At 36.5% G+C, this 15,522-nt stretch overlaps 1 long non-coding RNA gene across 1 annotated transcript in view; it reads left to right on the top strand.

Moving 5' to 3' along the window:
* Positions 1-1,614, top strand: part of LOC309620433 — a 479,238-nt gene extending 477,624 nt beyond the window's left edge. The window contains exon 2 of the long non-coding RNA XR_014239550.1: positions 1,138-1,614. This is a non-coding gene — a long non-coding RNA (uncharacterized lncRNA). The remainder of the gene's footprint in view (positions 1-1,137) is intronic.
* Positions 1,615-15,522: the final 13,908 nt, after the last annotated feature.

Genomic DNA, 15,522 nt, shown 5'->3' with positions numbered 1-15,522 from the left:
ATGATATCATACAGAGATTTTTCTCTGCTCTAAAAGTCCTCTGTGCTCCAACTATTCATCTCCCCCATCCCCAGGCAACCACTGATGTTTTTACCGACTCCATAGTTTTACCTTTTCCAAAATGTCATATAGTTAGAATTATACAATATGTATTGTATTAATCATACAATATGTAGCCTTTCAGATTGGCTTCTTTCACTTAGTAATACACATTTAAGTTTTCTTCATGTCTTTTCATGACTTGATAGCTCATTTCTTTTTAGTACTGAATAATGTTCCATTTTCTGGATGTACCACAGTTTATTTATCCATTCATCTACTGAAGGACATCTTAGTTGCTTCCAAGTTTTGGCAATTATGAATAAAGCTGCTATAAACATCATGTGCAGGTTTTTGTGTGGATATAAGTTTTCAACTTGTTTAGGTAAATACCAGGGAGCATGATTGCTGAATAGTATAATAAGAGTGTGTTTGGTTTTGTAAGAAACCATCAAACTGTCTTCCAAGGTGGCTGTACCATTTTGCATTCCCACCAACAAAGAATGAGAATTCCTGTTGCTCCACATCTTCACTAGCATTTGGTGTTGTCAGTGTTCCAATGTTGGCCATTCTGGTAGTGGTATCTCATTTCTGTTTAAATTTGCATTTCCTTCATGGCATATGATGTGGAACATCTTTTCATATATTTATTTGCCATCTGAATATCTTCTTTGGTGAGGTGTCTGTCAAGATCTTTGGCCCATTTTCAATCCAGTTGTTTGTTCTCTTATTGTTGAGTTTTGAGAGTTATTTGTGTATTTTGGATAATGGTCCTTTATTGATGCATCTTTTACAAATATTTTCTCCCAGTCTGTGGCTTGTCTTCTCATTCTCTTGACATTGTCTTTCAAGAGCAAAACTTTTAATTTTAATGAAGTCCAGTTTACCAATTCTTTCTTTCATGAATTGTGCCTTTGGTGTTGTATCTAAAAAGGCATCACCACACCCACAGTCATCTAGACTTTCTCCTATCTTCTAAGGGTTTTATAATTTTGCATTTTACATTTAGGTGTGATCCATTTTGAGTTAATTTTTATGAAGAGTGTAAGGTCTGTGTCTAGATTCATTTTTTTACATGTGGATTGCCAGTTTTTCCAGCATCATTTATTTTATTTTTTTTTTAAACATCTTTATTGAAGTATAATTGCCTTACAATAGTGTGTTAGCTTCTGCTTTATAACAAAGTGAATCAGTTATACATATACAATATGTTCCCATTTCTCTTCCCTCTTGCATCTCCCTCCCTCCCACCCTCCCCATCCCACCCCTCTAGGTGGTCACAAAGCACCGAGCTGATCTCCCTGTGCTATGCGGCTGCTTCCCACTAGCTATCTATTTTACATTTGGTAGTGTATATATGTCCATGACACTCTCTTACCCTGTCACATCTCACCCCACCCCCTCCCCATATCCTCAAGTCCATTCTCTAGTAGGTCTGTGTCTTTATTCCCGTCTTGCCACTAGGTTCTTCATGGCCTTTTTTTTTTTTTTTTTTTCCTTAGATTCCGTATATATGTGTTAGCATACTGTATTTGTTTTTCTCTTTCTGACTTACTTCACTCTGTATGACAGACTCTAACTCCATCCACCTCATTACAAATACCTCCATTTCATTTCTTTTTATGGCTGAGTAATATTCCATTGTATATATGTGCCACATCTTCTTTATCCATTCGTCTGTCGATGGACATTTAGGTTGCTTCCAGGTCCTGGCTATTGTAAATAGAGCTGCAATGAACATTGTGGAACATGACACTTTTTGACCTATGGTTTTCTCAGGGTATATGCCCAGTAGTGTCCAGCATCATTTATTGACAAGACTACCTTTGCTCCATTTTATTGCCTTTGCTCCCTTGTCAATGATCAGTTGACTACATTTATGTGGGTCTATTCCTGGGCTTTCTATTACAGAGGGATTTTCTAAAACAACCATATTAAGGTATTATTGACATACAATAATGTGCACATATTTAAAGTTGTATAAATTGATAACTTTGCCATATGCATACACTCATGAAACCATCACCCAGTCAAGATAGTGAAAATATTCATCACCCCCAAAAATTCTTTTGTGTACCTTTTTACTTCCTCTCTCCACCCTTCCCCACACTCCCCTTCTGGCAATCAAAAGTTTGCATTTTTGTCACTATAGATTCGTTTTCATTTTCCAAAATGTTATATCAATAAAATTATCATCTTTTTTTGTCTGGCATCTTTCACTCAGCATAATACCCTTGATATCCATCCAAGCTCTTATGTGTATCAGTAATTTGTTCTTCTGTATTGCTAAGTATTATCCCATTGTATGGATGTACCAAAATTTGTTTATCCATTAGTTTGTTGATGGAATTTGTTTTCTTCACAATTTTTGGCTATAACGAATAAAGCTTTTATGAACATACATACATACATCTTTGTATGGACATATGCTTTCATTCCTCTTGATTGTATATTTCATAGTGGAATGGGTGGGTCACAGAGTAGGTATATATTTGCCTTAATAAAAAAACTGCCAAGCTGTTTTCCAAAGTAGTTGTGCCATTTTATATTCCCACCAGCATTTCCTCCACATCCCCACCAACACTTGGTATGGTCAGTCTTTTTAAATTTAGCATTCTAATTTGATGTGTAAGCATTTCTCATTTAATTTGCATTTCTCCAATGAATAAGTATGTAGAGCATTTTTCATGTGTTTATTTGCCATTTGTATATTTTCTTTGGTAAAGACTCTGCTGAAAATTTTTGCCTATTTTTTTAAAAAATTGGGCTGCTTGTATTTTATGGAGTTCTTAGAGTTATTTATATATTCTAGATACAAGCTCATTATCAGAAATATGACTTAGTAGTATTTTCTCTCAATTTGTAGTTTGTCTTCATCGTCTTATAGTTCTATTTTTAATTAATTAATTAATTTTATTTTTTGGCTGTGTTGGGTCTTTGTTGCTGCGTGCGGGCCTTCTCCAGTTGCAGCCAGCGGGGGCTACTCCTCCTTGCAGTGCACGGGCTTCTCATTGCAGTGGCCTCTCTTGTTGCGGAGCATGGGCTCTAGGCACGTGAGCTTCAGTGGTTGCAGCCCCTGGGCTCAGTAATTGTGGCTCGCGGGCTCTAGAGCACAGGCTCAGTAGCTGTGGAGCACAGGCACAGTTGCTCCGCAGCATGTGGGATCTTCCCGGACCAGGGCTCAAACCCATGTCCCCTGCATTGGCAGGCAGATTCTTAACCACTGCACTACCAGGGAGGTCCTTATAGTTCTTTTTAAGAACAGAAGATTTTAATTCTGTGAAGTCCAGTTTATCAATTTATTTATTTATGGATTAAGCTTTTGGTTTCAGATTTAAGACATCTTTTTCTAACCCAACATCACAAACTATGTTTTTAAAAGCCTGTGTTTTTTTTTTTTCTAGAAGTTGTATAGTTTTCAGTTTTATACTTAGAATGATCCATTTTGAATTGATTTTTGTATATGGGTATCCAGTTCCATTTGTTTAAAAGATTATTCTTTCTCCTCTTAATTGCCCTTAGACTTTTGTTAATAGTCAACTGTCAATATATGTTTGTGAAGAGAGTTTTTTTAAGTTGAATCTTATCATATCATTCACTCACATTCTATCTCTGGCATCCCATTGCTCTTAGTATAAAAGTCCAAATCTTTAATGAGACACTGTATGATCTGGTGTCTCGCCACCTCTCTGATTTTATCTCATACCACTTTTTCTCCTGTTTTCTGAGCTCTGCTCACACTGGCCTTTGTTTAGAGCTCCTCAAATGCGCAATAATCCTTCATGCCTTTTCATATGCTGTTCCTTGTTCCTGAAATGCTGGCTTATCCTTCTCCCTGCTCATTTAGTTAATGCCTATGCATAGAGCAGTTCCATAAAGACTTCCTTGACCTCCTAGGCTAGCTCAAGTTCCCCACTCACCCACCTTTTAACATGTTTTAACAGTACCCAGTATTTCTCCATTGGAGGTCTTCTCACAAATACAATTATAATAATTGTGCATTTAGTTGTTTAATATCTATTTTCCTCATTAGACTGTAAGTTTGTTTCCTGATAGCAGGGACCATGTTGGTTTTGTTCATCATCGAATCCTTAGGACTCAGCCTGGTGTGGCACATGGTCAGTACTTAATAAATATCTGTTGAATAAATGGATGGATTCTATTTTCACAGATTTCACTCTATTTCCAAACTGAGAGCTTGGCTTTGGGGGTTTGCAGAAACCCTTGGCTTTGGGGGTTTGCAGAAACCCTTGTGGTTTCAGCATGCTTAGGCATGCAGTAAACCTTCTCCGCCTAAAGTAGAGAATCTCTCCAATTCATGCATTGAATGGGTATCTATTAAGCACTTACTTCTTGCCAGGCTCTGTGCTAGGCACTTGGGATTCACTGATGAATAGGATACTGTGGACTGTGTCTTTGAGAGCTTATTCACAGTCTAAGAAAGAGAGTGAAAAATCATTTAAATACCTGTATTTGAGTTGGGCTGGAAATGAGGAGTAGGGCTTATGAATAAACCCTTAGAGTTTTTCATCCTGCTGATTTGTAGATGTTTGCTATTTCCTCCAATTAGAGGGTTATAAAAGACTACTTTCTCGTCTCATATTTTCTTCTTTTCCCCTAAATATTGGAGCCTCTATCTTATCTTATCCTTCTCCACAGCTACAGCCCTAATTTCTCCCCTGACCACCTTCTTCCAGGCTATCTTCAATAGAATCAGAATCAGAGGGTTCTTTATAAAATGATAACTCTGATAGCATTGCTTCTCTTCTCTATAAACTTCAATTGCCTATACTAGGGGTTTCAAACCTGAACGCCTCCTTAAACAAAAGTGAGTGAAGAGAACCTGGTATTAAAGAGAGAAAAGGTTGTGGTGGTAGAGGCTGTGGCCAACTAGAGAACAGATGCCCCATCTAAAGTGGGCAGCCTCCACTCAACTCCAACTGGTTGTTGCCAGGCAGGAATGAAGTCTCAGTATTCCAGATGTTCCATTATTTTTAAGAACAGAATTTCAGACTTTAATGTGAAACCTCCTGAATTTTTAAAAAAGTTGGCAACTAATTCAATTGGTTTAAAAACGTCATACAGGCCAACCATTTTCGGCCAAAAAAACATGTCTGTGGACAAAAATTAGTTCGTGGGCTGCCAATCTGCAACCTGTGGCCTGCAGGTTCAAGTCCAAGTTTCATAGCCTAGACTTTAAAGTTTATCACAGTTATGTCCTAATATCTCTCTGCAGCTCCTTCTCCCATCTCATTCTCCTGCCAATCACCCACCTCCTCAACCATATCAAACTTCCTGGGCTCCCTCTTAAAATATCCTACACTCTATGGCCAGCCTACCTTTGGGCCATGCTATTGTCTTTTACAGAAATGTTATTCCTTCGCTTCCCTCATGACCAAATTCAACTTAACTTTCAAAACACAGCTCAAATCTTGAGTTTTCTGGGAAGTACTTTTGGATTTATTAATCATAATTTATATAGCTCTTTATTCTTATCACTTTTAAAACACTTATCACAGCCTGCTATTTATATAAATATATCTGATATAAAAACTTCCTCCTCCACCAGGCGGTATCCCACACCTTGTGCATTCCCATTCATTAATTTTTCATTTTTTCAACAAATGTGTGGAACTCCTACTGTGTGTCAGGCACTCTACCAGGCACTATGACTAAGAGCTCTAGATGTTCCGTTTAACCAAAATATAGGTATAAAATTTTAAATGCAAGCAAATATTACAAAAGTATTATGAGAAAGAGAGAGGTTTGTCCACACTTCTGCTAATAATGATAATTCAGTAAGAATCCACTGACATTACAGGACATTGATAATCACTTTTGTATAATAAACCAGATGAGTAGGGGTTACCTCTATTTTGTAGAGGGGGAAACTGAGGCTCAGAAATATTAGGTAATTTGCCCAAGGTCAGACAACTGATAGCAGGCAGGGCTAGCACAACTATGAATTTAGATGTTCTATCACAAAGCAACTGACCTATTACCACTATGCCCCAGCTGCCTTTCTAATGCTCTGGTGAGGTGCCCTATCCATCCATAATATGCATGCCAAACATTAGATGAGCAGGGGCAGTATTGAATCTATGGTAGAGCAAGGTATTTCATAATAGGTTTTATAGTGACATTTGATGAAGAATGAAAATACTTTCCCCTACAATTTATGTGCTATGTGACCTCTGGTAATCTCCCAGTTTGGGCCTCCCTTTACTTTTTTCTAAAATAGAGATAATAATTTTCTTCTTCACAGTTTGTTGTGAAAACCAAAAAAAAAAAAAAAAAAAGAGGAAGAACTCAAAGAGAATATTCAATAAGGATTATTATAATAATCTGCCCATTAAGTGCTTACGACAGCTCTCCAAGAGAAGCATTATTGTTATTATTCCCATTATAAAGATGACAATATTGAGGCAGAGCTAGAATTTGAAGCTTGCTCTCTTTGACACAAAACAGAATGTCATCTTTCTTTTCATGCATTAGGCAACAGTTAATTACTGGTATCATCTGTATACTGCTATTTACTTTTCAAAATGCCTAAGGATATTTGACCTCAAGTTCAGGTGCCAGGGATAACATTTGGGATTCAAAGTTTAAACTCCACATTTAAAAGGTTTCAAAACATGTGAAGCAGAGGTCGACAGTTGGAAATCATTTCAGCAAGACCTTTCTTTCTTCCTACCCACATCTCACCCTTCCCCAGCAAAAAGACCCTATCTCATTCTACTCTAGAAATGTCCTTGGCAGCATTTGTTGTGAAAAACCCATTTGGATATGGCAATATGCAGAGAATCTTGGCTCATATTTGTTTCTGCTTTACCAGGTAAGGAGGAGGGAATCAATAGCTGCCAAAAGGAAAAAATGACAATCAATCAGAGAACATATATCACCTATAGGCCTTTAAGAATAGAAAGGCCCGTAGGTGATATGTGAATACTCTGGGAAGACCAGAGTAAGGCTAAAAGATGCACTTGAGATCATTTCTATCTTTTATAGTAGCAGAGCCTCCATATGGAGTTTAAAGCTAGGAGAGATGCTATTTCCTTGGTGCTCCAGTGGTTAAGACTCCGTGCTCCCAATGCAGGGGGCCAGGGAACTAGATCCCTCATGCCACAACTAAAAGATCCCACATGTCTCATGCTGCAACGAAGATCCCACGTGCTACAACTAAGACCCAGTGCAGCCAAATAAATATATAAATATTAAAAAAAAAAAATAAAGCTAGGAGAGGTGAACCACTGAACAACAGCTATGGCATCCATGTTATTTCTCTAGATTAACAAAAAGGGGGGTGTCTTCACCCTATCCCATGGTGTCTCTGCAGCTTTGGGCCCTGACAGCAGTGAGTTTTGCATAGGAAAATATGATTCACAAAAATATTTGCATATAATACCTCAGTTTTCGTAGCAACTTTTGGAGTTAAGTAGAGCATGCACAATTAACTCTGTTATACAGAAAAGGAGCCTGCCCTCTGAATCTGAAGTGACCTGTCCAAGGTCATTCAGCTATTCAGTTGCAAAGAAATATGGGGTCAGCATTCTCCTTTGTCAGAGTTCTTTCTTCCACACCAGAATTTTAAGTGATTAGTTCCCCTCAACAAGTGATCCCCTGTTCCCAGAGACACACATTATTTGAAGCTAACTGAAAATTTTGTTTAGGGTTGGACTAGCTCTATCTTGAAATTGGAACAAATTATCTGGAGTCCACATTCCTGGCAGCTGCTTTCAGGCCTGACTGACAGTGAAGACACAAGGGGGTAGAGCTGAGGATGGGTTATAGATAGAGTTCTATAATCCCTTCCTCAGTACACATCCCTCTCAGAGAAGTATGATTTATCTCACAAGTCCCTAAGAAAATGCCCCAACCACTTAAGTTTTACCCTGACCAGGGAAGCTAACTCCTTAGACTATCATGAATCAATCTGTGAACATCAAAATTTTCTTTAATTTCTGGCTGAGTTGAAATGTAAATCGATGAAAAATGAAAGGAAGGGGCATCTTTCTCTTATACCTTGGAAAGTAGAGAGTTATTAGTAGGAATTCTTATACTTTACCGAATGAATCACAAATAGTGCTGTGATATTTGTCAGTTGAAAATCTGTTACTTTATTTAGATAGATGATTCAGGTTTGTGTATACTGGAATTGTGAGTTATTATGATCAAAGCCATAGAGAAAAGCAAACAGTATTTCCAACAGACCAAAACTGATTATATTTTTGTAGAATTGCAAACGATACCAATTCTGGTTGCTTTCATTCTTGAATCAACTTAAACCTGGGACTAAAGCAAATTCAAAACTGAAGATCAAATACTAGCTTATCAGCAATAACTCCTTTGTCTCCTAGACAACATTATCATTCCTTAGTCAACTGCTTTCCAATGCTGGCCAAAATGCAATTGAATGTACTATGGCAGTGCCTGGAAAACTTGTCTGCAAAGCTGTTAAAAGCATCCCCTGTTACAGATAGCAAACCAGGACAGGAATATGGATACAAAAGTAATATAGTATTGCAAGAGCATTTGGATTGTGTGATCAGATTGAAACAAAAGGGCCTCATCTAGTAATAACCAGGTTGTAGTTCCCTTATCACCAGAGTCTATGCAATGGACTATAATAACAGTTAATATTTATTACACACTTACTGTGTGCTAACCATCCTTTTAAAAGAGCCCCACATGAACTAACTCATTTAGTACTAAAAGCACTTACTCTGTGTTCAGCCATTCATCTAACAGCTTTATGTGAATTAAATCATTTAATCCTCACAACAATCTTGTGAGAAAACTATTATTATTACTCTTATTTTACAGATGAGGAAAGAAAAGCTTGGAGAAATACAGCAACTTATCTGAGATCAAACAGCTAGCAAGTGATAGAGTCAGGTTTAGAACCCCTGAAACCTGGCACTATTGCTTATGCTATCCTGACTACTAAATGATATTTGCATATCATCTGCCTGGTCCTTTTCTTATTGACAAAATGCCAGAAAGTCTCAACAAGTAACTGACCTTTTCTCAGCACCTACTATGTACTAGGCATACCCTCAAGAAATTTGCAATAGAAAAACAACCAAGTCCATTATTTTCAACATTAGTAGAATGAACTTTTATTTTGTTAAAAAATCAGAACAATTAGGACATGTTCAGCATTTTACAATTTTCAAAGCCTTTTCCCCCACTTAATCCTAACAACTCTGCGAGTTCAGCTAGGAACGTATTTCTCTTCTCATTTCACAAATGGGAGAACTGAAGCTCAGAGAGTCTAAGTTATTTGCTTAGGACCACACAGTTTGAAAGTTACACAGATAAGATTCAAACATCTTCTGACTCTACAGATTGTGCTCTTTTAACTACTGTATGCCATAGTGCTTTAAATGAATGTGTCAAACACCTTGGACTCAGAATGACTATACTCACATGCTATAACAGCTTCAAGCACATAGATTCTGTCACTCAAGTGGTTAGAGGAAGCCTTTTGGCTTTTTACCCTGCCATTTTTATGGCATTCTCACTGGTGTAAAGCCAAGGCAACCCAACTTGGGCTGAGACAATGAAATTCATGAATAATCCAAAATCATAATGCTTTTATATGTGTTATAGCTCTGATATTGACCCTAGATAAGTCTTTGCCTTGCTTTGTGCCCCAGTTTCTCTAGGTCTCTTAACCATGCAAATAGCACCTGGCCTACAAGTTAATTAAAAATGTCATATGTGGGGGATGGAAAAAGGTATTCCATGCAAATGGAAATCAAAAGAAAGCTGAAGTAACAATGCTCATATCAGACAAAATAGACTTTAAAATAAAGACTGTTATAAGAGACAAAGAAGACACTGCATAATGATCAAGGGATCAATCAAAGAAGAAGATATAACAATTATAAATATATATGCACCCTACATAGGAGCACCTAAATATATAAGGTGAATACGAACAGTCATAAAGGGAGAAATCAACAGTATCACAATAATAATAGGGGATATTAACACCCCAGTTTCATCAATGGACAGATCATCCAGACAGAATATCAATAAGGAAACAAAGGCCTTAAAAGACACAATAGAGCAGATGGACTTAATTGATATTTATAGAGCATTCCATCCAAAAGCAGCAGAATACATATTCTTCTCATGTGCACATGGAACATTCTCCAGTATTGACCACATGCTTGGCCACAAAGCAAGCCTTGGTAAATTTAAGAGAATTGAAATCATATCAAACTTTGTTTCCGACCACAACACTATAACACTAGAAATAAACTACAAGAAAAAAACTGTACAAATCACAAACACGTGGAGGCTAAACAATATGCTACTAAACAACAGAAGGATCACTGAAGAAATCAAAGAGGAAATTAAAAAAACCCTAGAGACAAATGAAAATAAAAGCACAATGATCCAAAACCTATGGGATACAGCAAAAGCAGTTCTAGGAGGGAAGTTTATAGCAATACAGTCTTACCTCAGGAAACAAGAAAAACCTCAAATAAACAACATAACCTTACACCTAAAGCAACTAGAGAAAGAAGAACAAGCAAAACCTAAAGTTAGTAGAAGGAAAGAATTCATAAAGATCAGAGCAGAAATAAATGAAATAGAGACAAAACAATACCAAGGATCAATGAAACCAAAAGCTGGTTCTTTGAAAAAATAAACAAAATTGATAAACCTTTAGCCACACTCGTCAAAAAAAAAAAGGAGAGAACTCAAATCAATAAAATTAGAAATGAAAAATAAGTTACAACTTATACCACAGAAATACAAAGGCTCATAAGAGACTACTACAAGAAACTGTATGCCAATAAAATGGACAACGTGGAAGTAATGGACAAATTCTTAAAAAAGGTACAATCTCCCAGACTCAACAAGGAAGAAATAGAGACTATGAATAGACCAATCACAAGTACTGAAATTGAAACTGTGATTAAAAAACTCCCAACAAACAAAAGTCCAGGACCAGAAGGCTTCACAGGCGAATTCTTTTTTTTTTGGCTCTTATTTACTTTTATTTATTTATTTATTTGCAGCAGGTTTTTCTTAGTTATCTATTTCATAAATATTAGTGTATATATGTCAATCACAATCTCCCAATTCATCCCACCACCACCACCCCCCCGCTTTTCCCCTTTGGTTTCCATACGTTTGTTCTCTACATCTGTGTTTCTATTTCTGCTTTGCAAACGTTTCTTCTGTACCATTTTTCTAGATTCCACATATATACATTAATATACGATATTTGTTTTTCTCTTTCTGAATTACTTCACTATGTATGACAGTCTCTAGTTACATCCACGTCTCTACAAATGACATAAATTCGTTCCTTTTTATGGCCGAGTAATATTCCACTGTATATATGTACCACATCTTGTATATCCATTCATCTGTTTATGGGCATTTAGGCTGTTTCCATGACCTGGTTATTGTAAATAGTGCTGCAATGAAAATTGGGGAGCATGTGTCTTTTTGAATTATGCTTTTCTCTGGGTATATGTGTAGTAGTGGGATTGCTGGGTCATATGGGAATTCTTTTTTAATTTTTTTATGGAACCTCCATATTGTTCTCCATAGTGACTGTATCAATTTACATTCCCACCAACAGTGCAAGAGGGTTCCCTTTTCTCCACACCCTCTCCAGCATTTGTTGTTTGTAGATTTTCTGATGATGCCCATTCTAACTGGTGTGAGGTGATACCTCATTGTAGTTTTCATTTGCATTTCTCTAATAATTAGTGATGTTGAGCAGCTTTTCATGTACTTCTTGGCCATCTGTAGGTCTTCTTTGGAGAAATGTCTACTTAGGTCTTCAGCCCATCTTTTAATTGGGTTGTTTGTTTTTTTACTATTGAGCTGCATGAGCTGTTTATGTATTTTAGAGATTAATCCTTTGTCTGTTGATTCGTTTGCAAATATTTTCTGCCATTCTGAGGGTTGTCTTCGTCTTATTTATGGTTTCCTTTGCTGTGCAAAAACTTTTATGTTTCATTAGGTCCCATTTGTTTATTTTTGTTTTTACTTTCATTACTCTAGGAGGTCGGTCAAAAAGGATCTTGTGATTTATGTCAAAGAGTGTTCTTCCTATGATTTCCTCTAAGAGTTTTATAGTATCCAGTCTAACATGTAGGTCTTTAATCCATTTTGAGTTTATTTTTGTGTATGGTGTTAGAAAGTGGTCTACTTTCATTCTTTTCCATGGAGCTGTCCAGTTTTCCCAGCATCACTTACTGAAGAGACTGTCTTTTCTCCATCGTATATCCTTGCCTCCTTTGTCATAGATTAGTTGACCAAAGATAGGTGCATGAGCTTATCTCTGGGCTTCCTATCCTGTTGCATTGATCTATATTTCTGCTTTTGTGACAGTACCATACTGTCTTAATTACTGTAGCTTTGTAGTATAATCTTAAGTCAGGGAGCCTGATTCCTCCAGCTCCATTTTTTTCCCCTCAAGGTTGCTTTGGCTATTAGGGGTCTTTTGTGTCTCCATACAAATTTTAAGATTTTTTGGTATAGTTCTGTAAAAAATGCCATTGGTAATTTGATAGGGATTGCATTGAATCTGTAGATTGGTTTGGGTAGTATAGTCATTTTCACAATATTGATTCTTCCAATCCAAGAACATGGTATATCTCTCCATCTCTTTGTGTTATCTTTTATTTCTTTCATCAATGTCTTATGGTTTTCTGAGTACAGGTCTTTTGTCTCCTTAGGTAGATTCATTCCTAGGTATTTTATTCTTTTTGTTGCAATGGTGAATGGGATTGTTTCCTTAATTTTTCTTTCTGATCTTTCATTGTTAGTGTACAGGAATGCAAGAGATTTCTGTGCATTAATTTTGTATCCTGCATCTTAACCAAATTCACTGATTAGTTCTAGTAGTTTTCTGGTGGCATCTTTAGGATTATCTATGTATAGTATCATGTCATCTGCAAACAGTGACAGTTTTACTTCTTCTTTTCCAATTTGTATTCCTTTTATTTCTTTTTCTTCTCTGATTGCCATGGCAAGGATTTCCAAAACTATGTTGAATAATAGTGGTGAGAGTGGACATCCTTGTCTTGTTCCGGATCTTAGAGGAAATGCTTTCAGTTTTTCACCACTGAGAATAATGTTTGCTGTGGGTTTGTCGTATATGGCCTTTATTATGTTGAGGTAGGTTCCCTCTATGCCCACTTTCTGGAGAGTTTTTGTCATAAGTCTTTGTTGAATTTTGTCAAAAGCTTTTTCTGCATCTATTGAGATGATCATATGGTTTTTATTCTTCAATTTGTTAATATGGTGTATCACATTGATTGATTTGCAGATATTGAAGAATCCTTGCATTCCTGGGATCAATCCCACTTGATCATGGTGTATGATCCTTTTAATGTGTTCTTGAATTCTGTTTGCTAGTATTTTATTGAGGATTTTTGCATCTCGATTCATCAGTGATATTGGTCTGTAATTTTTTGTAGTATCTTTGTCTGGTTTTGGTATCAGGGTGATGGTGGCCTCATAGAATGAGTTTATGAGTATTCCTTACTCTACAATTTTTTGGAAGAGTTTGAGAAGGATGGGTGTTAGCTCTTCTCTAAACGTTTGGCAGAATTCACCTGTGAAGCCATCTGGTCCTGGACTTTTGTTTGTTGGAAGATTTTTAATCACAGTTTCAATTTCATTACTTGTGGTTGATCTGTTCATATTTTCTATTTTTTCCTGGTTCACCCTTGGAAGGTTATACCTTTTTAAGAATTTTTCCATTTCGTCCAGTTTGTCCATTTTATTGGCATAGAGTTGCTTGTAGTAGTCTTTAATGATGCTTTGTATTTCTGCAGTGTCAGTTGTAACTTCTCCTTTTTCGTTTCTAATTTTATTGAATTGAGTCCTCTGCCTCTTTTTCTTGATGAGCCTGGCTAAAGGTTTATCAATTTTGTTTATCTTCTCAAAGAACCAGCTTTTAGTTTTATTGATCTTTGCTATTGTTTTCTTTCTATTTCATTTATTTCTGCTCTGCTCTTTATGGTTTCTTTCCTTCTACTAACTTTGGGTTTTGTTTGTTCTTCTTTCTCTAATTCCTTTAGGTGTAAGGTTAGATTGTTTATTTGAGATTTTTCTTGTTTCTTGAGGGAGGATTGTATTGCTATAAACTTCCCTCTTAGAACTGCTTTTGCTGCATGCCATAGGTTTTGGATCATCATATAATCATTGTCATTTGTCTCTAGGTATTTTTTGATTTCCACTTTGATTTCATCAGTGATATCTTTGTTATTTAGTAACGTATTGTTTAGCCTCCATGAGTTTGTGTTTTTTATGTTTTTTCCCTGTAATTTATTTCTAAACTCATAGCATTGTGGTCAGAAAAGATGCTTGATATGATTCCAATTTTCTTGAATTTACTGAGGCTTGATTTGTGACCCAAGATGTGATCTATCCTGGAGAATGTTCCATGTGCACTTGAGAAGAAAGTGTAATCTGCTGTTTTTCGATGGAATGTCCTATAAATATCAATTAAATCTATGTGATCTATTGTGTCATTTAAAGCTTGTGTTTCCTTATTAATTTTTGGTCTGGATAATCTGTCCATTGGTGTAAGTGGGGTGTTAAAATCCCCTAGTATGATTGTGCTACTGTCAATTTCCCCTTTAATGGCTGTTAGCATTTGCCTTATGTATTGAGGCACTCCTATGTTGGGTGCATAAATATTTACTTTTGTTATATCTTCTTCTTTGATCGATCCCTTGATCATTATGTAGTGTCCTTCCTTGTATCTTGTAACATTCTTTATTTTAAAGCTGTTTTATATGATATGAGTATAGTTACTCCAGGTTTCTTTTGATTTCCATTTGCATGGAGTATCTTTTTCCATCCCCTCACTTGCAGTATGTATGTGTCCCTAGGTCTGAAGTGGGTCTCTTGTATACAGCATATATATGGGTCTTGTTTTGGTATCCATTCAGTGAGCCTTTGACTTTTGGTTGGAGCATTTAATCTATTCACATTTAAGGTAGTTATTGATATGTATGTTCCTATTACCATTTTCTTAATTGTTTTGGGTTTGTTTTTGTAGGTCCTTTCTTCTCTTGTGTTTCCCACATAGAGAAGTTCCTTGAGTATTTGTTGTAGAGCTGGTTGGGTGGTGCTGAATTCTCTTAACTTTTGCTTGTCTGTAAAGCTTTTGATTTCTCTGTCTAATCTGAATGAGATCCTTGCCAGGTAGAGTAATCTTGGTTGTAGGTTCTTCCCTTTCATCACTTTAAATATATCGTGCCACCCTCTTCTGGCTTGTAGATTTTCTGCTGAGAAATCAGCTGTTAATCTTATGGGAGTTCCCTTGTATGTTATTTGTCATTTGTCCCTTGTTGCTTTTAATAATTTTTCTTTTTCTTCAATTTTTGTCAATTTTATTACTCTGTGTTGGCGTGTTTCTCCTTGGGTTTCCTGCCTGGGACTCTCTGTGCTTCCTGGACTTGGGTGACTATTTCCTTTCCCATCGTAGGGAAG

Source organism: Balaenoptera borealis, assembly GCF_965194805.1.
Source record: "Balaenoptera borealis genome assembly, chromosome: X".
Lineage (NCBI taxonomy): Eukaryota > Metazoa > Chordata > Mammalia > Artiodactyla > Balaenopteridae > Balaenoptera > Balaenoptera borealis.
Note: the sequence above shows the minus strand (reverse complement) of the source record. Positions and strands in the feature narration are given on the sequence as shown.